A 26,522-nucleotide genomic window follows, 5' to 3' on the forward strand; every position below is an offset into this window, starting at 1 on the left:
TGTAGTTTTAAAACGACCAGTTCATAAGAGTAATTTTTGTGGGAAAAGGACTACACTGGTTGCTCTGCATGTTTCATACTGTAGATTCAGGAGTGGTGTTCCGGTGCCACTGCATAGCAATGCAGGAGGTGCTGACATAGTATTTTAGTGCACTATTCCATCCACATAGGCGGAAGAATAAAAGCGGTTGCACACCGGACGAGAAGCGCCACGTCGCGGCTAGGACAGTACGCGTCTATGTGGTGCAGATGGCAAGTGCAGTGCAGATACACACAAAACTTACGAAGATTTTTGTAGTTCGTTAAGAATTAACAAAGTGGGGGCCTGGGTAGCTCAGTGGTAAAGATGCTGGCTACCACCCCTGGTGTTCGCTAGTTAGAATCCCAGGGTGTGCTGAGTGACTCCAGCCAGGTCTCCTAAGCAACCAAATTGGCCCGGTTGCTAGGGAGGGTAGAGTTACATGGGGTAACATCCTCGTGGTCGCTACAATGTGGTTCGCTCTCGGTGGGGTGCGCGGTGAGTTGAGCGTGGATGCCGCAGTGGATGGCGTGAAGCCTCCACATGCGCTATGTCTCCGTGGCAACACGCTCAACAAGCCACATGATAAGATGCCAGGATTGACGGTCTCGGATGCGGAGGCAGCTGGGTTTCGTCCTCCACCACCCAGATTGAGGCGAATCACTACGCAACCACGAGGACTTAAAAGCACATTGGAATTGGGCATTCCAAATTGAAGAAAAAAAACATTTCACAGTTCCTGACAGATTCAGTAATTTTGTGCATGTCTTACTCTTTACATATTGGCATTGATGCAACTGTATCAGTTGACCACTTGTCTTTATATTCTCAAAATGCTTTAAAACTTCAGCATATAAGTTGGAACTGTGGTTTAGCAGTCAGCAACAGGCTCTGAAATATTTACCTGTGGTGCTCATGTGGGCGACACTAGTTTCAGTCCGGCTTTCATAATTTCCCGATCCCGTTCTCCCCTCTTCTCATTTCCTGTCCTTTCTCTACAATCTTAATAAATTGTGGCAAGATCCCCCCCACCCCACTCAAACAAAACAGCAAACATCATCACTTCTATTTCTATGACTCCATACCCACCTCTCTTTCTGTTTTTTCTCTCTCTTCTTTGTCTAAGCCTCTCTTTCTGTAATGACCTCCCCGAGGTCCTGTATCGCAGCTCTCTCTCCATTTCCAAGAGGTAAGGGAGGTTCTGCGAATACACACCCAGCATAATGAGCTCTCCCTGGACACCCGCAAAACAAAAAAAAACCCTGATATGCTCAGAGAATCTCTCCAGACCACCCTGGATCCAGGTCGGCTTGGCTGCCGCTCTCTCCAGCTCTGGGCTTGGGACCTGCAGCTGGGATCTCTCTTAATACCCTGGGCCGAGGGAGGGAGACCCCTGGGTGGCTTGCTATTCCAGAGCTCTGTATGTGTTTATGTTTGGGAGTGTGAATGAGATGGGTGTGAGAAAGTGTGTGGTTGGTGTGAAAGGCGTGTTTATTTCTGTGTGTGTCTGAGGGGTCAATTCTCGTTGCAAGAGAGGGGGCAGTTAGATTCAATGGAATCTCTTTAACCTATTTTGAGGGCCACCCACCTCCCCAAGAGCCCTTCTAACTGCCCTTAACCACCCAATCCCTCAGAGAGAGGGGAAAGACGCCCCCCACCCGACCTCAAAAACACTCTCCCTCATCGAGCCTCGCACACACACATTTTTACACTGTAAATGGAACATAATCCTACAGAGAAAATATGCTAGCTGTTGCGCTGCACACTCACTCCCGCATGCTCTCTCAGACAAACACGTTTACCTAGCAATCTAATTAAAATCAGGACATATAAAAAAAAGCTAATTATAATTACTAACCTGAACCCTACCCCTTAAAGGAAACGTATTGCATTTATAGAAAAAGAAATGTTCCCAGTTGTCCCTGAATGAGTTTTTATCTCAAGATTTAACTTTTTTGCGAACAATTTAGTCCCCAAACTATAGCTAAGTAAACACACAAAGACAATGGCTCATGTTTAGAATGACTCAGTCTGCACGTCAAATTCATAGCGGTAAAACAAAGCCACTCCTTTTAAGATTTGCCCTTCAAAAAAAAATAAGATGGCCTGTGTTTGAGTGTGTGTGCTCCCCTGAGGTGCACATCCTGTGCTGGACACACACAGCAAGAGAGAAGGAGAGATGGAGAGAAGATGAGCACAGAGCAAGATGAAGGGAAAAAAACAGAGGTGTGGAGAGGAATGAGAGTGCTCACACACACACACTTTCTCTCTCTCTCTGCGTGCAACTGCGGTGTAAATGTCATCATGTACACAGTTATCCTCTGCGTGAGCGAGAGGTACAGATGAAGGGAGGGAGAGAGGGAAAAAGAGAGAGAAAGGAGAGAGCAAGCCCACTGCGGAGAGGTAGAGAGGAGCACACAGCTTCTTCTTCTGTCATTTGTTCATTAGTATTCCAGCACTCACTTCTTCAGATCCGTCTTCACACCGCTTTTAGCGTCAGCACGGGAAAACACACACATAAACACACATGCACAACAGCGCCAGAAGAGAGTAGCAGTGTTGGTGTGTTTCATCCATCTCCTAAAGCATCTCAACCTCTCGTCACTCCAAACACAATGAAAACGCTTTCCAATCACAACACGATAAACTCTACATGCTGATTATGGAAATAACTTTGCCCAGACTAATAATTATACAACATAATATCCTCTAGTGGAGACATTTTGATGGATGATGATTTTATGTGTCTGGCTGCGTATACAGCTGACCAGTAGCTTTGGAGTTCCATTAAAGTGGGAGCTGGAGTCTTGATCTTGTGGACCTCATAAGATCACATAATTGTGGCCTTGATCTAGGTCTAGGTAAAAATTACGCATTATTTCAGTTGATTAAAATAGACAGCCTTAGACCATCAGGTCACGGTCTGGGTATTGGGGATAAGTATTGGTCAGGATCTGGGCCTCGAGGGTCTATTCTTGGTCTGGGTCTTAAAAGGAATACTCCAGATTCAATACAAGTTAAGCTCAATCGACAGTATTTGTGGCACACTATTGATTGCCACAACAACAACAAAATTATTAAGCAAAAATGATGGTTACAGTAAGTCAATTATAGTGGAGGTGAATGGGGCCAGTCCATAAACATTAAAATACACATTGTTTCAAAAGTATAGCCACAAAGCTTAAACATTATTCTTGTTAACATGATTTTAGTGTGATGAAAAAAAAAATTGCTTAGTTATCTCTAATATTACAACTTCATTGCCATGACAATGCAGTGCCGGCACACCCTGCAAGCGATTTTATCACACTAAAAAAATGCAGAACAGAGATTTTATCACACTAAAATCATGTTAACATGTGTTACGTTTAGGTCTTGTGGCTATACAATTGAAAAATGGTATTCTTTTTTTTTTCGTTTATTGACTGGCTCCATTCACTTCCATTGTAAGCGCTTTAAAAGAATAGTTCACCTAAAAATGAAAGTTCTCTCATCATTCACTCACCCTCATGCCATCCCAGATGTGTGTGACTTTCTTTCTTCAGCAGACCACAAATTAAGATTTTTAGAAAAATGTTGAAGCTCTGTAGGTCCTTATAATGTAAGTAAATGGGTGCCATCAGGCTGCTGGCCGTTTGACGGTCCAAAAGGCATATTTAGGCAGCATAAAAGTAATCCACACGACTCCAGTCTATCAATGAATGTCTTCTGAAGCAAATCAATAAGTTGGTGTAAGAAACAAAACAACATTCCTTTAAGAGCACTTCAATTGGTCTGGATTTTGGAGGATCTAGTCTTCACTTTAAACACATTAAATACAGTATGTAAGATGTTTTTCATTGTGTATTGTTTGTGTGGAGATCTAGTTGATATCTATAAAGTGGAGGAACACTCAGGCCTAGAGGGACATGCATTGGTGTGTAAAGCCCAAAGTATACTTCGGTCAGCATCTCGTCATCAGCAGAGTGCTCGAGCACTGAACGCGCACAGCCCGATTTTTCTAACCGTGCAGAATGCACATGCGCCTGGAATTACTTGCACTAATTAGAAGGCCCATAAGGTGGAAACACTTACTTTTGAGTGCTCTCGCAAAGAAGCGCTAGTAGAAGTTGTAATCGCCGGTAAATTACAGGGGATGAAGGTAGAAACAACATCAGTGGGTGTGCACGTCAAGAACACGTGTGAGAGGAGGTCAGGAGATACCTGCATTTGTATAATTCCAGTCTGAAGGAATATAAAGACATCTTTATGGGTCTAAACTCCTAAAGAGAAATACGGTGTCTCATAGCAATCATAGCACGCATGCACAAAACGCCTGTGTATGCGTGCACAGTCATATGGTGTATACTTTGCAAGGCTCACGTTCGACTGAATGGAGACGCTGAGTGTTTGCGGCAAAATCCAAGTATACATAAGCTTAAGTGGCATGTAGTGGATACGAGTATCTGTTCGGAATTTCAACTTGTTGTTTTAAGTTCTGGCTGGAAAACTTAAAAAAAAATGACATTTTGTGATACATCTTAATCTAGGGAAGAAGCTGTTTCAAGTGAGACAATGGTGGTAGTGGTCATTTTCCCACTCAGGGGAGAAGAAAATGACTCCAAATCAAATATTTTTCACTCAACTACTGTTTGCTTAATGGCATAAATGGCCAAGTGGAGAAAGCCTGAAGGTAGCTGCTGGTTAATATCAAGCAGTTTCAGTAAGTTTGTAAGAGTAGTGCACATAAATCACTTGTCCTTTTAAGCTGAGCTGTTCTGGAAAGCCCCCACAGCTTTATGTCCGTTTTGATTCTCAGATTTGTGTCTTGTGTCTGTTTTTATAAAGCAGGAGGTAATACGAAACATCAGTACACCCGAAAAATGCAGAGTTTGGGTTACAAGTTACTTCCATTGTAACAGTGTCGGCTTATAGCTCCAGCATAGTTTCAAAGTATTTGCTGCACAACAACCACTAAATCCATAGTTATTTTTTTTGCAGAAGGATACATGTCCTAGGGCTGAGCTTGCCAAGGTAAAACATTTGCGTTGTTGAAGTAAAATATGTGGATTCATACCGAGCATTAGCGGGATAATGCTGTAGATTTGAGTGCTGCCTGCTGTGGCTGGCTCACTTTAGAGCACTATTTGCCAGCCTGTTGTAGGTGTAGTGTATTATAGTGATTCTGTTGTGGATAGGGTGATATTATTGGATGGATCTCCATGGTAACGGGGCGGGTGAAACTCAATCGGAGTCTCTCCATGTCGCTCCCTTAGATGGCCACCTGCTGATCCTGACCTTCTGGATGTTTTTCCTGACAATCCTTTTCTCTCGCTCTTACTCTTTCAGCCGGTCTTCTCGCTCTTCTTCTTTCTGCATATATATCTTTCTACTTGTGATGGATTCAGAACTGTAACAGAGTGCAAACATGTTCCTGTACTGTTATTTTTGGCTTGTGTTGTCATTGTGCTGCCACTTTAAAGCACAATGACACCAGCAAAGGAAAAGCATCTATCCACTGCATTTAATCTCCATAGGAGAGTGTGTGTAGAGTGTGTAGAGAGTGTGTGTGTGTGTGTGTGTGTGTGTGTGTGTATACAGCCATAGACGAGAACACACACTTCTGCTAGTGGGGGTCCTGGCTAAGGCATAATAATAGGAGATTATTTTTATTAAATGTATTCTGAATATTAAATGGCTTGTCAAACTGACAGTCTTTCTCTCTGTAGAAGATTCGCTATTTATTGCTGCATCCTCCAGTATGGTCAGAATCGGACATGGACACATTCCCTGACCAGGACATAAATATGACAAAGGACAGGCTGAGGGGACAGCGTGAGAGGGAAAATGAAAAAGGGCCAATGACAGACACTTGTGGCACCCCATTTCAAACTCTCTTTCTCATTGCGTGTATGTGTCCAGTATTTTGTACTGAGGTAATGACTCTTACCAGGGATCTAGAAGGACCCAACAGAGTTCAGGCAGGGGTCCATTATACCTTTCACACACATACAGACACATGCACACAAACATACACATGCACAGAATCTAGCAGGCCTTGATTATTTGTATCAAACACCCGGTATGTTTTGCCTCTGACACAAGCCTAGACACACAAAACAAACACTCCCACTGCACAGCGCCAGCAATGAAAACAGACCCCTCTACCATGATTCCTGCTCAAGATCTCTCCAGCAGGAAGTATGAGGTATGAGCCATCCCTGGGGACACAGGAGAGAGAAAATGAGAGAGGCCAGGAGTCTGACACTGCCTGGCCAAGATCTGTGCTCAAACACAGTCTCTTCCCTCTTTTTTTCTTTCGCCACCCTCTTTTGTCTTCCTCCGTTTTGTTTTCCCTTCTTCCTTCACTGGAAATAAAATGCCAGATTAGTTGGTTACACTGAACACACTCATTTCCACTCTGCAGAAAAATGCTGTTTCCTCTGCTTTATTATTTTCTCTCTCTCTCTCTCTCTCTCGCTCTCTCTCTCTCTCTCTGTGGGAGGCTGGGAGGAAAGTTTGCTTTGAAGAAAGAGGGTTTAACATGTGCGCTAATAAACAGCAGTTTGCCCCTGGGCAAGAGTAAAAGAGCTCCATTCTCTCTCCTTCATATTTTAGCCAGTATTTTCAGTGACTACAATCTATAACCTCCAGATAAGAAAGCAAAATGAAAGAGGAATGCATCTTTCCTCCTTATGTACTGACAGACCTGATTGTACTTTCCAATTTCAGATCTCCAAAGAGACTGGTGGATATTCTCTCCAACCATAAACTTTTGAAATTCCCTTTGGGTGTCCAGGCAGTATTTTGTTCTTGTTCCTTCCTTTACTTATTTCATGAGACAGGAAAGTTCATTCCTTTAAGCGGAACTCTTGCAAGGCTTCAGCATGCTTTTGTTTGGTTTCTAATATTATTTAACTCTACTGTATATTCTTACTTTGCACAGCTGGTACAGTGTCATTTAATTAGCCTTCATATTATGAAGATTAGAAAAATATTTTGTTCATTAATGCCAAAGTTAAGTCAAAATTGATCGTATTTACTTTCTTAATAGACATCAGTGCAATCAGTGCATGATATTCCAAAGAAAAATAAATGTTTGTCTTCATTATTCAGCTCAGCTTAACTTGCTCCACCTCTGAGTATGAAACAACTTTCCCTTACGGCTAACGTCATCTAGGCCACACAGGTTATTGAATAATGATAACCAATAGCCAAATAGTTTAAAGGGAAACACTTTACAACTGTCTGTAAACTCGTTCCATTCAGGTGTGGAATCCCCACTTTTCATGATCCAATCAATTCCTGATTGGATCAAGTCCCATCCAACATTTTTCTTTTTTACTATCCTGTTTCGCTTCAAAATGGGTTTAAGCGCAACTACAAGGACATGCATTATGCCCCCTTTAATGCATGGTTGCCTTTTAAGTCGGATATAGAGGAATGTTAGTGTGACTTATGCTGAAATCCTTGCCATGTCTCTCCCACACTAAACGAGCAGAGCTGTTTAGCACGGCTGACCCTTCACGCCTTCCTACAATTCCCAGAAATCAATGCTTGGATGGAGCCTCCATTACCATTATTGATGGCCGAGTCAGTGGCGGTGACTGCTGCCGATGCGAGAGGCCACAATGATGTGTTGCTGAGGGCTCGTCGCAGTCTTTGTCTGACTATTATCTGTCTGTCTTTCTCTATCTCTTTGTCCATGTCTGTTTTTCCTTAACTTATTCTCTCTGTCTTTCCATCCATATCTTTCTGTCTTTCCATCCATAACACTGATTTTGCATTAATTTGATTCAAAGAGACAGTGGAGACAGAAACCGATGAGGAGGGGGTGGGGGTGCCAATAATCAATATTCAAACACTTCACTGTTTATTAAGAGTCCTGCAATGGCCCAAACCCTTACCCATTACACCAACCCTAACATTTGCAGTAGCAAATGTGAATCTTGTGATAGTTTAAGCACATTGTATCAAATGCTTTACATTTTAAGTACATACTAATACACAAATAGTAATATAAAGTGCGACCTCTCTCTCTCTCTCTCTCTCTCTCTCTCTCTCTCTCTGTATATATATATATATAATCTTTTACAATGTGAATGGAGCACTTTCATGATAATATAAGCCACCAACCACACACATACACTCAACACACACACATCTGTCTCTGAGGATGCACTTGGTCTACACACAGCTGCATGTTCACCTGAGGCAGCTGCACTCCGTTTTTCACTCTTTAAATTCTCCAGAACTCAAACTCTACATTGTCACTTGTTAGTGGAATTGACAGAGAATAAGAGGGAGAAGGAGACTGCGAGATAGAGAAAAGAAATGTCCTTGTATTTCTGTCACTCTCTGAAACCACCAGGGAACTGGGGAATGAAGCAGCAGCGCAGCCGAGCAGAGAGCCCTGAGAGGCTGCCGCCTGCCTAGCATCTCTGCTAACACCACAACCAGCATCCTCGCTACCAATTAGCCTGAGCCCACACTGAGAGAAACCAGCTGATTTGTTTGTTCCACAGCACAAACTCTCTCCACCGCAACAGTTTGTTCGAGAGACTCGGCTGTAAAACTGAATGGCCAAATTAAAGATCTTTACAAGTAAAAAAAGAAAAAAAGAAGAGGAAAAAACAGAGCATGTTTAAGAAATGTCAACCAAACAACTGCTTTTGGAGAGCTTTGTTTCAACTAATTGGGAGGGAGAGGGGTGAATAGAGAATCTCACATCCTACGAATGAAATTAAATTAGGTTTAAATCGGCTGAATCAGTGTTCACCCTTTTCGGTTACAGCTTCCAATTACCCGAAACAAACACAGAGGTGCATAACCATAACAAATGATTTCAAAACTGGGAAGCTGGTCTTGCAGCAATGCAAAGTCACAGTACAGAAAAAAAAAAGATGATGATTATGGAAAAAAACAACAATGACAACTGGCTATTATGCTAAGCATTGTCATACGAATACTCACTGAGTGGGAGTGTCCTCAGCTGTGTGACATCACTGCTAGTCCACCTTTAGGAGACCAGAGAGAGAGGAAAAAAAGGAGGAAAGTGTTTTAATGGCACATCTGATCACAAAATGTCAAATAACAAATTGAATGAGAACCACCCCAAACAAGACGAATATCTCAATTAAAGCTTCGTCCCCAACAGGTTTTAAAACATATTCTGCATTGTGGCTAGACAAATATAATGTGTGCGCTGTTTACACCCAACCTGTGGCTGCCAATGCTTTACTAAGATAAACACACATATTCAAACGTATGTACACAAAGACACTGACAACCACTTTTCACATGCCTACACAAGTAAAGCAAAAACACATGAACGTGTGAATGCCATACACGCTCCCGGTTGCGTCTTTTTTCCTGCTAAACCTGTTGGAATTGCACTAAGGCTTTAAAATTCAGGGTGTGTGGGATGATTTTTCCAAAACCACATGCTGTCTTGCACAGAAAACCAGCTTACTCCAGTTTTCTTACAGTGTTTGTGTGTGTTTCTTTTCTAAGAATTATCAGGAACATCACAGCAGTGAGACACAAGGGTGAAACAGACCCACAAATCAAATAGTTTCCAATCTTCCCAATCAGCACAGTTAACAAAATGCACACGCACACGCACACAGTTCAGAAACAAACACCAAATGCACAAACACGAGAACAAAAAAAAAAATCACCACAAATGAACAGCAGACACACTCTGAGTAATCTGTGGCTGGGCAGTTAGTTCCTCTTGTTAGTTCTTTAAAATATTTCCATCTGGAGAGATTTAGAAGTCTGGAACAATTTACCACTGTTTGCTACACACACTGAGCAGGAATGTGACTGACAGCATCCACGTGTCAATCAAAATCCAACTCATCCATCCACGGTGGAGGCGCTCCATCGCCGCAGTGGCCAAGAACACATGCGGCGTTGGAGCTGGTGTCACCAGGGGAGGGAGTTAAAGCCGAGTCAGTCGGAATGACGGCTTAGAGAGTCCAAGACTGAGATAATGGCGAACACGCCAGTGGGGTTGATCATTTTCTACATGATACGTACGACACCCCTGTTTGTACGCACACAGGCCTGATCATTACTGAAATAACAGTGCTGCTACAAATGACTCTATCCAAGGCCACCCTACGTATTTAGGGATTCTGCCGGAGCAAAGCTCGCTCTGCGAGCGCTGATCTCTCCCCAAACATCTTCATCCATCTGGAGGACCAGCTAATCAAAAACGTCTTGATGCTACATTTTTTTTTTATTGACTTGCCTAGGGGGAGGAATTTAGATGAAATGATAACGCACCCCCTTCGGATAGACTGCAAACTGCACGCAGCTGTGAAGATAGTGTGTAAAGAGAAAAGACAGAGGGAGGGGAGGGATTTTTTCTTTTTTTATTCCTTCTGCTCCAGGTTGATACGTCCTGTCGGATGAGCCAGTCCTTTAGGGAGCACCTTGCCACGACGGCAGACGTTTAGCTCAGCCCTTTAGAGAAACACAGGCAAGTCCCGACAATCTATCTCCATAGAATCATCTCACCCGTCCAGTTTCAGGAAACTGATCCCTAAATAGAAGTGATTCATCTTTTTTCATACAATGAGCACACACAGCACAAAGAGACTTCTCTTTCCTTTTCTCTCACTTTCTCATCTCTTTCTTACTCCCTCTCTCTCTCTGTGTGTGCTCTGTATGATTCAGTGTGGCTGCAGGGCAGAGTCTTTTATCGCTGTATTATGCCCAGCTGAAAGCTGACAAAATGGAATCTGTGTGTGAGTTTTGTGACTGGGGAAAAAAGTGCCTTGGTCCAGATCTCTCCTTCTCTCTTGTTGATACCAAGACCTGTAATCTTATTCTTTCATCATTAGGCCAATTGCTTTTTTTCTAAGAGACTGTAGAGAAAAGGAGGGACGGGAAAAAAAGATAAATTCAGAGAAAAAAAGGCCTTAAAAGAGGATAAAGCCATCCAGAATAAAAATCATCTCATACCTGGAAACTCTTCCTCAAAAATGGCCACCAGACAATTAGCTCCATTTGAGAGAGAGAGAGAGAGAGAGAGAGAGAGAGAGAGAGAGAGAGAGAGAGAGAGAGAGCGAGAGAAGGGGGTGGGCTATAACTTAAACTGCCCACACTGGAGGTCATCACTCACACGCTAATGGAAGAACCGTGCTACACACACACACACACACACACACACACACACACACACACACACACAAGGACACACCAATCCTCTTTGAACGAATTGCTAAACACTGCAGTAATTTCGCTTTATGCTTGTGGTAAAAGTTCATCTACGCAGCACAGTGCAGAACACGGCAACTCGTGACAATACGGTCAAATTAATATTCAACCCATTTCCTATCCTCGCTTTCTTTCACCTTTGAAGTCTGGTGGAAATGAAGACCAGATGGAAGAAAAGGAAGAACAAGAGAGTAAGAGAAAGAGAGAGAGAGAGAGAGAGAGAGAGAGCAAAACACTCATGCGTTTCCACATGAAATGGTGCAGTTTTCTAAACAAAGGTAGAACATGTGGGAAAGCTTCTGAGGCTCTGCAGTGATCACCAGACACGCCAGGAACTGAAAACAGGTTTTTATGCATTACCAGATACGAAAACAAACAAACTATTGGGAAAATGATCATCAAGGCTTTACTTTAGATTAGAAGTGAAGAAATGCTGCACAATGCAAGGCCTTGACAGAGCTCTTGAGAAGACTTACTTGAAAAAGAAAAGGTTTGTTTGCTAATCAGCCAAAAGGAATTTCTTGACCCTGCCTGCTCTGTTTTGAAACATTTCTACAATAATTGAGAATCCTCCTCTAGTCTAAATTTACTAGCATAAAGTTATACTCCTCAATTTAAAACCCTGTACATATTGGTAAGCCACAAAGAGAAAGTGAGACCCTTTAATCTTAACAGTGCCCAAACAATTCAATAAACTCTTCATGGCTACTTTGTATAAAGTGTAATATATCTTAATACTGGCATATCACCTAAACTCCACACCCACTGTTAAAAGAAACACATACAGGTGCATCTCAATAAATTAGAATGTCGTGGAAAAGTTCATTTATTTCAGTAATTCAACTCAAGTTGTGAAACTTGTGTATTAAATAAATTCAATGCACACAGACTGAAGTATTTTAAGTCTTTGGTTCTTTTAATTGTGATGATTTTGGCTCACATTTAACAAAAACCCACCAATTCACTATCTCAAAAAATTAGAATACATCATAAGACCAATAAAAAAAACATTTTTAGTGAATTGTTGGCCTTCTGGAAAGTATGTTCATTTACTGTATATGTACTCAATACTTGGTAGGGGCTCCTTTTGCTTTAATTACTGCCTCAATTCGGCGTGGCATGGAGGTGATCAGTTTGTGGCACTGCTGAGGTGGTATGGAAGTCCAGGTTTCTTTGACAGTGGCCTTCAGCTCATCTGCATTTTTTGGTCTCTTGTTTCTCATTTTCCTCTTGACAATACCCCATAGATTCTCTATGGGGTTCAGGTCTGGTGAGTTTGCTGGCCAGTCAAGCACACCAATACCATGGTCATTTAACCAACTTTTGGTGCTTTTGGCAGTGTGGGCAGGTGCCAAATCCTTCTGGAAAATGAAATCAGCATCTTTAAAAAGCTGGTCAGCAGAGGAAGCATGAAGTGCTCCAAAATGTCTTGGTAAACGGGTGCAGTGACTTTGGTTTTCAAAAAACACAATGGACCAACACCAGATGACATTGCACCCCAAATCATCACAGACTGTGGAAACTTAACACTGGACTTCAAGCAACTTGGGCTATGAGCTTCTCCACCCTTCCTCCAGACTCTAGGACCTTGGTTTCCAAATGAAATACAAAACTTGCTCTCATCTGAAAAGAGGACTTTGGACCACTGGGCAACAGTCCAGTTCTTCTTCTCCTTAGCCCAGGTAAGACGCCTCTGACGTTGTCTGTGGTTCAGGAGTGGCTTAACAAGAGGAATACGACAACTGTAGCCAAATTCCTTGACACGTCTGTGTGTGGTGGCTCTTGATGCCTTGACCCCAGCCTCAGTCCATTCCTTGTGAAGTTCACCCAAATTCTTGAATCGATTTTGCTTGACAATCCTCATAAGGCTGCGGTTCTCTCGGTTGGTTGTGCATCTTTTTCTTCCACACTTTTTCCTTCCACTCAACTTTCTGTTAACATGCTTGGATACAGCACTCTGTGAACAGCCAGCTTCTTTGGCAATGAATGTTTGTGGCTTACCCTCCTTTTGAAGTGTGTCAATGATTGTCTTCTGGACAACTGTCAGATCAGCAGTCTTCCCCATGATTGTGTAGCCTAGTGAACCAAACTGAGAGACCATTTTGAAGGCTCAGGAAACCTTTGCAGGTGTTTTGAGTTGATTAGCTGATTGGCATGTCACCATATTCTAATTTGTTGAGATAGTGAATTGGTGGGTTTTTGTTAAATGTGAGCCAAAATCATCACAATTAAAAGAACCAAATACTTAAACTACTTCAGTCTGTGTGCATTGAATTTATTTAATACACGAGTTTCACAATTTGAGTTGAATTACTGAAATAAATGAACTTTTCCACGACATTCTAATTTATTGAGATGCACCTGTATAACAGGCTTATATGTGACCATGTTATTTGAACAACATGCAACCTAATTGAGGGTCCTGGACTATAATGATGTCAGTTAAAAGTAGCCACAGAGTAAGTTGAAAGCATTGAAAAATGCAAAACTGCAGAATACCGAGCAATCAAACTGGCCTTGAGATTTCCCTGTGTGAAGGTTAATCCCACTGCCTATGCAGCTGTCACATCTTCCCCTCAAACACACACACACACATATATGAACAAACACACTTACACAAATGAACGACATAGTCATCTATCATCCCTGAGCTCAACACACCCATTGAGAAAGCTCCTGCCATCCACCTGACATAAATCCAGTCAAGCAGCTGCCATGACAAAAATCCTTGCCTGTTTAAATGATTATAGCATGTCTCGATCAAATTTTACTTATTCTTAGAACACAAGCATGATGCCATGTGGTCTGAAGCTGGTAGGAGGTGATGATAACAGGTTGGCTGTACAGTGGTGGTGAAGCCCAATATATGGTTCTGTTTGGAAGCTGGAATGAGGTGTAACAATTACTGAGATGAGATAGGTTCGGTTTGTGAAGTTGCGAGGCATGGTGAATGGCAGTATTGGGTTGCATTGAGTGGTAAGCTAGTTTTTGACTTGTGGTGTTAAGCTGTGTGGTGAGTAGAGGTCTGCAACCTGACCTGGGCCTGACGGGACCCGAGAAACCGACAGGTTTCGTGCCGGGTTCGGGTCAGTTTTTCCAAGTAGGACTTTGGGTTCGGGTCGGGTTTGTAATTAATGAAAAAATAAACAGGCCTACCGAACTTGTTTCTCACACACGCTTTCACGATCGGACGAGTTAGGGGCCGTTCACAACAAACATGTTTTTGCGCGCGTCTGTTTTCCCATGCAGGACAAATGTCTTTGACTGTTGCACCGTGTCCCACTGTTTCTTCAGCATCTCGCACAAAACCGGTAATTTTTAAACACCGCATCAAGTTAAAAAGAACTTCAAATATTCAAAAACGCATGTTGAGACACCTGCGCGCTGTTTTATTCTTTGTGCTGTGTCTAGATTGTTTTTAGCACAGGTGTCACAAAGATTCAACGTTATGAACAAGTTCAGGCTGTAAAGAGGAGACTGTTGCATTGTGTTATATTATTCCAGATGGTTCTGCACCAAGCAAAGTTTCAGCGCATAAACAATTTCGGGTTAGGCTTATAATCTGACGGTATCGTTCAGGCTGTGTAGGGTCGGGCCACACAGTCTCGGGTACGGGCCGCGTTTCATTTTAAGGCCCGTGCAGACCTCTAGTGGTGAGGTAGTGTGGTGAGCTGTGGTGTTGGGTTATGAGATAAGGTGAGGTGTTGTCCTGTGGTATTTAGCTGGGCTAAGGGCTAAACGATTAATCGAATAGTCTGCATGTGCTGCTCGCTGCGCTTACTGTATGTGCGCAGTGCTGTTCTCCGTTATATTTACAGTACTCTAGATTAACTTATTGCACATTTTCACAGTTTCACATATGCTTGGCCACTAAAAGACACTATCCAAGTCTAAAGTAACCCCATAACACTCTCTTAATTTATTTGTATAGCATCAGCAAACTGTCGTGAAATGCTAGTTGACCGTTACTGCTGTTATGCTCTCTCCAAAGATAGAACCGCGAAGGTTGTTGTCTCGGTACTATAAGATCTCTGGTTACGTCTTCTAGCACTTCGTCACAGGAGCGGCTAAATGGTGAGCGTTGCCACACTGTGGACCCACTAATTAGTGCAAATATTTCCTGCCGCATTCTGTGCTTTCAGAGTATGCTCGGTTAGAAAAATCGGGCCGCATGCATTCAGTGCTCGAGCACTCTGCTGATGACAAAATTTACAATCACACATTCAGTACGCAGACGCCTAGCGTTCACGTCTAACCAAAGTATACTTTGGGCTTTAATCTGTAGTGTAATTGGATTGTAATGATGTGTTGAGCTGTTGTTGGGTCATGGTGGTGTATTAAGTTGTAGCGTAGGGTCATGCTAGTGTGTTGAGCTGTAGTGTTGGTCATGGTGCCATGTTAAATTGAAGTGTTGAGTTGTGGTAGTGTGTTAAGCTGTGGTGCTGGGTCTCGTAGTAGTGCATTGAACCATAGTATTGGTTATTGTTGTGTCTTGAGCTGTTGTCTTGTGTTGAGCTGTTGAAGTCATGGTGACGAATAGATGACTTTAAGAGGTGGAGATGAGCTCTCAACTGAATTCATTGTTTTCATGAAAGATGCTGTTGCTCCTGCTGCATGCCTAAATTAGCTGGCAGTGTTTGGATTACACAAGGGAGCTCTCACACAGGATTTATTCTAGCCTGCAGGAGCAAAGGATATTTTCATCTCCACACACACACACACACACACATAGATGCTCAGTCACCTCTACACACAAAGAAACAACACTAAGAAAAAAAACCTTAAGAGCACAAACAAGCCTTTTGGTTACAGAGGCACTCACAAACACATAGTGTGGTCAAATAAGGATGCACTGCTCACTCCATCATTCATTTTATCCCTCACCTGTACTAGTACATGATCCATGTCATCAGAAAAAACACTCGCATGCACTCCCACACAATCATACACACACTCACGCTCAAAATACTTAACGAGAGCCTCTTTCATGGCCTCAGGATCAGTGCTGTTGTCAAGTTTACCGACTGCTCATATTACAGATGGGTTTCACAGCTTTCTACCCATCTAACACAGAGATGGAGATAATAGAGAGGTAGAAACTGAGAGAAAGAGACCATGCAGCATTTTTCCTTTGATTTTGAGTGTCATGTGAAATAACCACCACCGCAGTGGGTTTCACTGAACCAACCAATGACACACACACACACACACACTCACTCACTATGAGTACCTAAACAAGCTGCAGTCTGTGTATTATCAATTCTCCTCTATTAACGGATTACATTTAAACAAAGAATCACCCGTCCATTCGAACCCTAAACAAAGCAGCCTCATCAAGCCGTTGTCAGTGTGCAGGTGTGTGTGTTTAATAATTTCTAATGACTGAGACTGATGCCCCCCCTCACAACACACACACACATGCACATTTGTTGCGGGTCGGCGAGCATGAGGCCTGCTGAAGCGCCTAATCCCGCGTCTGTAGACTTCAGGAACACACCACGATGCACCTTGATGCGAACGCAGATTAGAACCTTTAATCCAGCCCTCTCAATCTGGAGATCTTTTTTTAAAACCTCACAGCTAATCCAACAGAGGTTTGTTTACTCTTTGAAGACCCAGTTTAACCCAGCCTAGATTATACCTTACTAAAGAAAAAAACTTTAACTCAGTGTCTCATGTCAGGATTGAATAGCTTGTATCCTCTTAAACACAGACAGAAAGGACTAAACTGTAGCCTAAACTACTCTATTAACCATATTTATGCAGATAAAACCCAAATCCATTATATCTATTCATGTTTGAGACACAATAAAAGCATAAAGTTTAAACAGATGTATGGGCAAACTACCTTTTTCTGTCTCCATCTCATCCCTGTCATTTTGTGTGCCTTTTCTTGCAAGTAAAAAAATTTGTAATTCTTACTGCGCCGAGGTGTTCTTTGCCAGCGCAGCTAAAATGAAAAGGTTTTGTGGTGGCAGTGACCAGATTTTAAATGCAGCAAGATCAATAAAGAAGAGGGGGCTGCTTGAGCATAATCTTTCTGATCTGAGTGTCTTTCAGTAAGTGTGTGTGTGGGGTCAAATACTGCATGTCCTGCACTCAGCTTCCTCAGTGCAGTAGATTCTCTCCCATCCCATAGCTCTCGCCAAATCCCACCCAGCCGCGCGCGCTCTCTCTCTCTCTCTCTCTCTCTCTCTCTCTCTCTCTCTCCCCTCTTTCTCTCTCTCTCTCTCTCTCCCCTCTCCCACAAGAGAAGCATCATTCCTGCCATTCCTGAAATCTTGGCTATTTCTATTCAGGATGCAAATATAGTGCTAAGCGCTAGCACAAATAGGCCAAACTACTGGCATTTCAAACATGGGCTCCATTAACTCAGCAGGGGGACTGGGGCTCGGCAGCAGCAGCCCACGACACAGACAACATGACAGTCTCCTGGAGGGCAAACAACACTGGAGACACAACCAGCACAGGTGGAGAAAAAACAGCCCTCATCTCTCCAGAATATTCCTCTGCCCGGAATCACTAAGTCACTCAAACCCTCATTCAAGAGCTGAGAGAGATAGAGAGGAGGAGGAGATGAAAAGCAGAACAACTGGCATGCAGAAGGGTTTTAGAATGACGACCTTCAGGTGTCGAGCTGGAGATCAGCCTCGCTGATTCACAACAGAATTACAGCCTGAAATGCTAGCAGAAAGAAAGATAGACACATTTTTCATGTCGTTCCACACCTGTATGACTTTCTATCTTCTGTGGAACACAAAAAGATGTTACAGCAATAGTTCACCCAAAAATTTAAATTCTCTCATCATTTGCTCACCCTCAGGCCATCCCAGATGTGTCTGACTTTCTTTTTTTGCAGAACACAAAGATTTTTAGATGAATATTTCAGCTCTGTAGGTCCACACAATGCAAGGGTTATGGTGACCAGAACTTTGAAGCTCCAAAAAGCATATAAAGGAAACATAAAAGTAATCCATACGACTATAGTGGTTCAAGGGATAGTTCACCCAAAAATGAAAATTCTCTCATCATTTACTCACCCTCATGCCATCCCAGATGTGGATGACTTTCTTTCTTCAACAGAACACAAACAAATATTTTTAGAAACATACCTTAGTTCTGTAGGTCCATACAATGCAAGTGAATGGTGATCAGACCTTTGTAGCTCCAAAAATCACATAAAGGAAACATGAAAGTAATCCATAAGACTCCAGTGTATAAATCAATGTCTTTAGAAGCATATAGGTGTGGGTGAGATACAGAACATTATTTAAGTCCCTTTTTACTCTAAACCTTTCAGATGTAAAAGTGAAAGTTGAGATATAGTAGGGCTGAAACGATTAGTCGATATTATTGACAACGTCGACAATAAAAAATTGTCGACAAACATTTCTGTTGTCAAATAGTTGTTTGATTTAATTTAACGTAACATGAGATCATATAAAACTCTAATGATGACATGAGAGCAGCACTGCAGTTCACGCCTGACTGAGGAGAAGAAGAATTACACAGCTCACAGTCCAGATGCACTCTAAACTTTCCAAACAGCTTCAGGTAATGTAGATCGCAAAGTATGAGGGAATTATAATGCAAAACTACAAAATAAGTAAATACAGAAGCACTCTCGTTGTGAAATAAGTGGAGCTGGAGCTCTTTAAAAGGAAACATCCCAGCGTTACATCTTTAATGCAGTTACATTTAATGCGTTATAGCTTTATTAAAGTTCAAATAATACGGAACGGATCATGTAAATAACTACAAACTCTGAAACTGCCATTTCTCTGTGCGGTCAGCGCCTCTTCTATGAGTTGCGTGAATGTCCCGATCTAAGGGGGAGAGATTGAAACTGCATCCGGCTGATGCACACTCTGTCACAGAACGCTCGTCCCTCGAGCTTAATGCAGCTAGATTATAACGTGATGACTCGCGATTTATTGGATCATAATATGTCACTGTGCATTTCTTCTCGTGAAGAAAACTGGCAATATGCAGCTTTATTAATGAGAGAGTTTGTTTTTTTGTGAGTTAAAGATGGATTGAAGTGAACAGAAAGGTGAGAGAGGGTAGTCTTTGCCCCATTATACACTGCAACAACATACGTTTTTGATTTTGTTTTTGTTTCGGCATGTTTTCCAATATAAATATCTAAAACTCCTTTAAAACAAGGCACATTTCCTTTAGCAGCTATACTGTAGAAAAAGTGTTATCTGAGAATGTTGAATATAATATTAAAAATACAAATATTTTAAAATATCTAAAAATCCTTTAAAAAAAAGATGCATTCACCTGAGCAGCAGCATATAAGATATTTAGATTTGCTTTTAGATATATTTTCCCAATATATTTTGTCTTCACTGCACTCGCAGAAGTATAACCAAGTGAAAAAATACACTTATATTTAAGATACATTCTCTTAAAGCAAGTCTAAATATCTTATATATTTCTTCTCAAGTAAATGTATCTTGTTTTAAGGATTTTTAGACCATTTTAAATGGAAAACAAGATAAAAACACTTGATTACAATAGGATTTCTTTGTCTTTACTGAATTAAACTTAATAAAAAAGTTTTTTTTCCCCCTTTAATTCAGTGAATGTCATTTAGATGTATTTTTAAAAGATGATTTTGTCCTCTTTATTGTTAGTAAGCATGTTTAATACAACCTTTTAACTCTGGACACAAGCTGAATAATCGGTTAAGAGCTAATGATTAATCGTTGCAATAATCGCCAAATAGTCGAATAATCATTCTAATAATCATTAGATGAATCGATTATCAAAATAATCGTTAGTTGCAGCCCTAATTTATAGTAAAAAAAAGACTTGAATTTTGATCTGTTCCTCACTCACACCTATCTTAATGCTTCAGAAGATATGGATTAAAACACTGGATTCATATGGATTATTTTATGATTTCTTTGTGCTTTTTTTAGCTACAAAGTTCTGGTCACCGTTCACTTACATTGTAAGGACCTACAGTGCTGAGATATTTGTGTTCGGCAAAAAAAAAAAAAAAAGTCATACACATCTGGGATGGCATGAGTAAATGATGAGAGAATTTTAATTTTTGGGTTTAAATCCATATCTTCAGAAGTGATATAAGTGTGGATGAGAAACAGATCAAAATGTAAGTCCTTTTTTACTATAAATCTCCACTTTCACTTTTTTTTTTTTTTGACGATTCGCATTCTTCGTGCATATTGCCACCTACTGGTCAAAGGTGGAGATTTACAGTAAAAAAGGACTTAAATATTGATCTGTTTCTCAACCAACACCTATCATGTCGCTTCTGAAGACATCAATTGAACCACTGTTATCATATGGATTACTTTATGTGCTTTTTGGAGCATCAAAGTTCTGGCCATTATTCACTTGCACTGTGAGGACCTACAGAGCTAAAAATCTTAATTTGTGTTCTGCAGAAGAAAGGAAGACATACACATCTGGTATGGCATGAGGGTGAGTAAATCATGAGAGAATTTTCATTTTTGGGAGAACTATCTTTTAAGTAGAATGTTAGGAAATCACAGCCTCAGTCACAAATCATTGTATGGAGAGAGAAAAAATGAAATGAAAGTGAATGGTGACTGAGGCTAACATTCTGCTAAACATCTCATTTTGTGTTCCACAATCGAAACAATGTAATACAGGTTTCTGTTGTTTTATTACCATCAATCTGTTCTTTTAAAATACACTTCCCAATGCTCAATTCCTTATTGTGAAGTTACAGCAAAAGCGATTTTTCTTTAAGTCTTATATGAAGCGTTTCTACAGGGAAAAATCAACCCTTTCACCTTGTCTGTGAAAAACAAGCGATCAGACAGCCCAAGAAAAATAACCTTGAGTTTCATCAGGGATATTCTCACATTGAATGATAAACAGAGGCCCGAGGGATGCTGAACCAAAATGCAGCTAATTGCCTGCTTCTGAAATTCGGCCCCTGTGTCCTCTCTGTGTTTATCTGAAAACAAAGTCAGTTTGGTGTGACCTGCTTGAGCTGCTGGTAGACAAGCCCATTCATTTAACTGTCCGCAGAAATGCGAATCTCCAGCTCCACTGCCTTGTTACCACGGAGGTACAGAAGATCATGTTTGCGACACAATTATCACGACTTGCGCTTCTGCAGACACAAACAGTTGTCGCCAGAGCGCTAATGTTCATGCTAAATTGCAACCCACATAACCCGTTATTATGTAAGAGCCAACTGTCGAGAGGAAATTCTACAATCAAAGCTGTTTGTTAACGACAAAATAAATCATTAGCCAAGAAAGGCAAGATAGAGATACACTTAACCATGACACCACTTAGCATCATGCCAACAGTCGTCCTAGGAAGCAGCACAGAGAAAAGTATTTGTCAGTATTTATAAAGTGATTTGCCAAGTCGTTATGAGTGCAAGGACGCAAACTGCTCGGGAAACAAATGCACCACTGACCTTCCAGCATCTATTTGGGGCTGATTCATTTGGCTGATACTGGCCACACACGTGGCACACCCCAGCTTGTATAATCAAGTCCGTGCTTGCATTTGAGCTCTTTAAATGGCAGGTGTTATGATCAGGTGAGAACTTCCCACTACCTTGGACTTTTATAGGACGGTTAAATCAAACAACACACCAGGAAACTCTAGGCTGAGCTTTCCCAAGTCCATTAATAATATCAATGTCACCAGTGCAATGCCAAAATCAATGTAAACAAATAAGGAAAACCAGAGGTTCTGGCTTACGATGCTGCTACTTATGTGTCATTATCCAGACTGACGCAGAGGGAAGAACCATGGTTTTACCCATACTTTTCTGTTCATCCATCTTCTTCTTTATGCTTTAGCAATCGTCTCCACTTACTTTACACATAGTAAATGTTTCAAATAATTCATCTGAAAGAGGAGCTACCCTGAAACCGTGAAAAAACTACGAAAAAAGGTGTTCATTTACCAAACAGAACCCAAGCGCTAATAATTCCCTAAAAGGGTGTAAAGTAAGTTGTTAAAGTGAACGGCACAATATTATACGGCGCAGTTGACAATAATATCGTCTAATCCAATAAGATGTAGAATGAAACCCCATAGAGCCATTTAGACTATAAGACGCGGGCAGGGCTGTGCGAGTTAACGGCTCTCCAGTCATTCATATGGATCAGCGTGAGTGGAACATCCAATAAATTCAAATCATCTTTAAATGAACCGCACTGATCATTGCCCTGTTTTAGAGGAAGTGTGATTATAAACCCGAGCCAGCGCGCATGTGGGATCGTGGGTGCTACAAGATAACTTGTGCAAGATTTGTCAGTTTCTGCATCTTGAGACCCATTTCCTACAGCCTACATTTCTCCTAATCAGCTTATTACACTGAAATCATTTGTTTTTATGAAGGATGTGCAAACAACGTAGACATGCAAATGGAGTTTAAATGAGATCCATCTAAACGTCTCAAATTAAAGCTAATTCCTGGATGCGAACATCTTTTCGCAGGCCTAACCCATATCCTGCCGGGAAAACAACAAACATACGTGTGGCTGGCAGTCTAACCCTGAGCTAAGTTCTTTTCTTTCCTTTTTTTTCTTCACAGCTACAGACATTCAGGGGTCTGGGTGTGCTTGAGAGAGCACAGTGTGAGATCCCTTCAAACCCCAACAGCACAAACAGGCCCTGACAGATTTGCTCTCCCTAATTCGCGGTAAGAAAAACAGCACAAGTATATAAGAGATCTTCTGTGTGCTCAGAGAATGCACGCAAGCACACTTGCACAAAGAGAGGGAAAAAAACATCCAACAACAGTCATTTCTAATGGAAGAAGAGAGTGGGTGAGACTGTTCCGTTTCAATTCACTGATACCGCTAATGGCTTCTTAGCGGTTCCATGAAATCAAGCAGCTGTCAAGGCGATGCATCGGGAACAGGGAGTAAGAGGCGGCATTCCCACAAGAGAAAAGCATCGCGTCAGGATGTTTGGCTAAACATCTGCTCCCCTGCTCTCATGGCTTGAGCAACAGCACATACCCAGACAAAGAGATGGGAGGTGGAAACACTGACTTCTCCATCTGAGGCATTCTGTAAAAACAACAGCCTGCTCCATGCATAATGACTAGGCCACTGGGCTAGATGAGACAGAGCCCTGCTGATACAAAACAGACACAGTCCGACCATTTAACCAGCCCATGGTGATCCTTGGAGGTTTGCGTCGCTGGCCACTAATTGTAAAAAGTTCATGACATGCACAACGGAAACTTTCAAATATGCAACACTTGCTTTTTTAGAGGTGAAAGTGGACTTTAAACCCACTACAAATATATATATATATATATATATATATATATATATATATATATATATATATATATATATTGTTTTTTTTTTTTTTTTTGGGACAAAACTATTTTTAGTAACTCTAAAAATAAAGAGGTTAACTGTAGAGCTAAACAAAATTATGTAACATCCATCTCTCCCTTTCTCTGTGAATACACAAATACAAGATATGGGAGGCTACATATAGAAGTACATAAAATCATAGGGTAGCCAAATCACTAATACAAATCTGAAGTAATCTGGTTGTCTAAATGATTAAATTAATGTTCAAGCAGACCAAATCTACTAACCCCATGACTTAGAAGCAGTGTTGGGTGTAATGCATTACTAAGTCATTAATTACTGTAATTAAATTACTTTTTCATTGAAGAAAAAAGTAAGGGATCACTCTTAATTTTTCAGTCATTTAATTACAGTTACTTCTGATGTAATTGCGTTAAATACTGTATAGACTATAAAACAATTCTATATAAAACAATAGTGAATTTAAAATCGAAATTTAATGTCTAATGTTAAAATGTATGTTTTCTAATTTAACGCTGCCCCCTTAAATTCTTTGGCCAGTTCATGAATAATTTATTTGTTTTTATATGATTTATTTGAAAGAATTAAAAGAACAGTTTCATGTTTATTCTTAGCCTATATTTTTCATCTGGTCGAGGTTGATAAAGGTTTTAGAAAGTAATTAGTAATAAGTAATGCAATTACTTTTCAAAGTAATCTAATTACACTGTAAAAGATGTAATTAGTAGTTAGTAATTAATTACTTTTTTAGAGTCACTTACCCAACACTGCTTAGAAGCTTTACATTCACGTGACAACTCGGTCTAATTTCCTAAATTCAGCATTAATCAAAATATTAATTTGATCACAAAATGCTGAAGCTGAAAAACATACATTGTCAAAAAAAAAACAAACAAAAAAAAAAAAAAAATTATATATATTGGGTGTGAAACCTCGGATCACCGATTCGTCATTACAACATATCCTTAATGGCAATGATGACATTTCTAAACTCTTAGATATGTCTGTAAAAAGTCACAATTTGAAACCCGATTAAACAGTTTGTCACTAAATGACATTAATATGACATTAGCAGCCCATAACGCGTGCTGATGTCATTCACTCCACCTGTAAACAATGAGTCACTAAACATCACAAACAATTCTCAAGATCGTTTAAAATGCTCGTTTTTATTCATAGTGTCATTCTGTAGCCAAAACAACTCGGAAAACAGAGTTTCCCAGCCATGCCAAGCCAGATAACAAAATCGACGCTTTCTTGGGAAAACATCACATTTGACTTAAACTTCACATGACGTCACCGCTCCCACATAACACATTTCTGAACTTTCTGCCTGAAACGACATGTGCAGGTCGAGTCCTGGGAGTACACAGATCCGCCAGTTAAAATGAACCAAGATGGCGTGAGGCTTGTTGTGTAGAGGGCAGAAAAAATGGAGGATATTGTAATATACACAAAGGGATAAATTTCAACAACTCGGCCGGGCGGCAGCTGCTGCGCTTTAAGGAAGCAACAAAGATAAGAGAGACGCGGAGCTCGAACTCAACACCAGCGACCCGCTCCGACAAACCAGACGATTTCCCGTCGAATAGACAAGCCTGTGAGCTTTAAACAATTAACAGGTTTCTACTAAAAGGAATTGTACAGTAAATGTGTTTATCTTGTTTTCTCAATGAAGCGCTGTTAGCGTTTGCCATCATCTGAGAGACGGACATTAAACAGACCAAAGGTAGCTTCTGCTCCTCTACCTCCAAGTGACTCCCGCACCGCCTTGTCAAAATAACCCCTTTAAAAAGCACTAATGACATGTTTTTACATACCCAAATCAACGGCAGGGAAGCGCTCCCTCTTTTCAAACATGTTTAGATGCATTCGGGAATGTTTACAAACAGTTTACATATAAAAACGGAACAGTTAAAGCGCACGCGAGAGGGCACAAAGGCAGATCCCACCCCCGCGCGCAACATTGTGTCCGCTCGTAAAGTTTGGCGATATTCGCCGTCACATTTGGAAAATGTCTCTCTATCGGGTCTTCCGGATAAAACCCTTTTAAAGGGGTTTGACAAGTTTTGCGCTTTATTTTTTACGCTCGAGGGACACGCGAAGCCAACCGAAAGAAACTGTCGGATTAGCTGCCCTCGCTAAGAAATCAAGCCGACCAGCGACAAAACATTGATTCTCCAATGAAATAACCGAGCCAGCTCTCAATAAATTACAAACTTACCCTTAGTTTTGACACTTGGTGTAATTCCGCTTCGGTCGGGTTCGAAGTATCACTTCAGGTAAACGTTGCCCTTTGTTTTCCTTTTTCGATTTGGTTTTGTAAGAGGCCGGTGTAGCAGGAGATGATGAAGAAGGGAATTGGGCAGTAATTGAGTCTCAGTGTGTGTGTGAGTGAGTGACTGTGTGTGTGTGTTAGTTACGAACAGCAGATTGAAGGAGAGTCCTCTCAAGGTTTATTCTGCCTCTCTTCAAGGAATCAAAGTGACGTCAGCGGACAATACTTTAAACGATAAAACTTTTATTCGCCGTGAATAGGCGAAAGTGTGTATGTATGGAGTTATATATGTGCCACAATTCTGTACGCGCAAAATTATATTTTGATCGCACAAAAATGTTTTGCATGCGCAAGATGATATTTTGAGTGCAAAAAAAAAAAAAAAAAAAATCTGCATGTGCAAGATGATATTTTGAGAGCACAAAAAATGTTCTGCACACCCAAGATTAAATTTTGAGCGCACAAAAAGTTATTTTGCATGCGCAAGATGGTATTTCGAGTGCTAAAAAACGTTCTGCTCGTGTAAGATGACATTTTGAGCACACAAAAAGTTATCTTGCATGCGCAAGATGATATTTTGAGTGAAAAAAATAAAAAATAATTCTGCACGAGCAAGATGATATTTTGAGAGCACAAAAATTTTTCTACACGCACAATTTGATATTTTGTATTAAAAAAAAAAATGTTCTGCACAC

At 41.0% G+C, this 26,522-nt stretch overlaps 1 protein-coding gene across 5 annotated transcripts in view; it reads right to left on the minus strand.

Annotated features, from left to right (window-relative positions):
- Window positions 1–26,061, minus strand: part of LOC127449143 (bromodomain adjacent to zinc finger domain protein 2B-like) — a 113,254-nt gene extending 87,193 nt beyond the window's left edge. For 3 of the 5 annotated variants that reach the window (XM_051712372.1, XM_051712373.1, XM_051712366.1), the window contains exons 1-2: window positions 25,774–26,061; window positions 8,971–9,014 (exon numbers count right to left, since the gene is read on the minus strand). The gene's annotated coding sequence lies outside the window, so the exon portion shown is untranslated. Of the gene's footprint in view, window positions 1–8,970; window positions 9,015–25,369; window positions 25,406–25,773 lie in introns of those variants that run through there. The other 2 variants (XM_051712356.1, XM_051712357.1) reach the window with 2 other exon arrangements.
- Window positions 26,062–26,522: the final 461 nt, after the last annotated feature.

This window comes from Myxocyprinus asiaticus, chromosome 12, assembly GCF_019703515.2.
Source record: "Myxocyprinus asiaticus isolate MX2 ecotype Aquarium Trade chromosome 12, UBuf_Myxa_2, whole genome shotgun sequence".
Lineage (NCBI taxonomy): Eukaryota > Metazoa > Chordata > Actinopteri > Cypriniformes > Catostomidae > Myxocyprinus > Myxocyprinus asiaticus.